This window comes from Triticum aestivum, chromosome 1A (genome assembly GCF_018294505.1).
Source record: "Triticum aestivum cultivar Chinese Spring chromosome 1A, IWGSC CS RefSeq v2.1, whole genome shotgun sequence".
In the NCBI taxonomy this organism is placed as follows: Eukaryota; Viridiplantae; Streptophyta; class Magnoliopsida; order Poales; family Poaceae; genus Triticum; species Triticum aestivum.
This window is the reverse complement of record NC_057794.1, coordinates 20,790,211-20,791,493: the sequence shown is the minus strand read 5'-3', so window position 1 is coordinate 20,791,493 and position 1,283 is coordinate 20,790,211.

Below are 1,283 nucleotides of genomic sequence, written 5' to 3'. Positions count from 1 at the left end.
CAATTTCCAACATGTTCTGACATCATTTGTTGTTTTTCAGTCATTTACCTAATTGTTTAGAGAGCTAAATGACCGTGAAATTGAAAATCACTACAAAATGAATTCTGAAAATGTTGAAACTTGGCATGGTATCATCATTTCACCCGCATAGCATGTGCGAAAGAGTAGAGAGGGTCACGGCAAAAACTGGACGCACTTCGTGTACAAACTGGACAAACTCTTTCGGAGTATTAGGGTTTCGGATGAGAACTCATCTGTTACACGGGCACTTCAATGTTTTTTAAACTTATTTGAACTCCGGACTTCTTTTGTGTTCAGTATGCAGCATTCAAAGCGACGTCATCAATTTCCAACATATTCTGACATCATTTGTTGTTTTTCGGTCATTTACCTAATTGTTTAGAGAGCTAAATGACCGTGAAATTGAAAATCACTACAAAATTAATTCTGAAAATGTTGAAAATTGACATGGTATCATCATTTCACCTGCATAGCATGTGCGAAATAGTAGAGAGGGTCACAGCAAAAACTGGACGCACTTCTTGTACAAACTGGAAATAAAAGAAAATAAATAGAAGAAAAGAAATAATACAAAAAATAAAAAAACTATACAAAAAAATTACTAAAAAATAAATAGAAGAAAATAAATAATGCAGAAAAGAAAAAAAACTATATAAAAAATTACTCAAAAATAAATAGAAGAAAATAAATAATGCAGAAAAGAAAAAACTATACAAAATTTGTTGGCGCGTTGTCCAGTGGGCCTGCCAGACCTAGGGTGTGCAAATTCAGGCCCAGAAGAGCCAGCAGACTCACAAGGCAGCGCGCCCTAGTTAGGCCCAGAAGCCTGCTATATAGAGAAGCTTGAAGGAGCAGCCACGACTGGGTTTATAAACCAGTGCGGCTGCCCTTCGCTCGGCGAGGTGGGACTAAACATTGTGCACCGCCGGTGGCAGCGCACAACCATTAGTACCGGTTGGTGGCTCCAACCGGTACTAAAGGGGGAGGGTCTTTAGTACCGGTTCGTGGCACGAACCGGTACTAAAGGGGTCGTTTCCCGCCCCTTGGCCTAGCGAAAATTGGCCTTTAGTACCGGTTGGTGGCTCCAACCGGTACTAAAGACCCCTCCTATATATATGTCACTTACAAAAAAATCAGTTTCATCGACCACCAGTACTTCTTTTCGATCCAACTTCTTCGCCGTGCCCGTCGCCCATCGCGCGCCGCCCTCGCTGCCCCCGCCGCCCGTCGTCGCCGTCACCGCCGTCGCCCACGCCACCCGT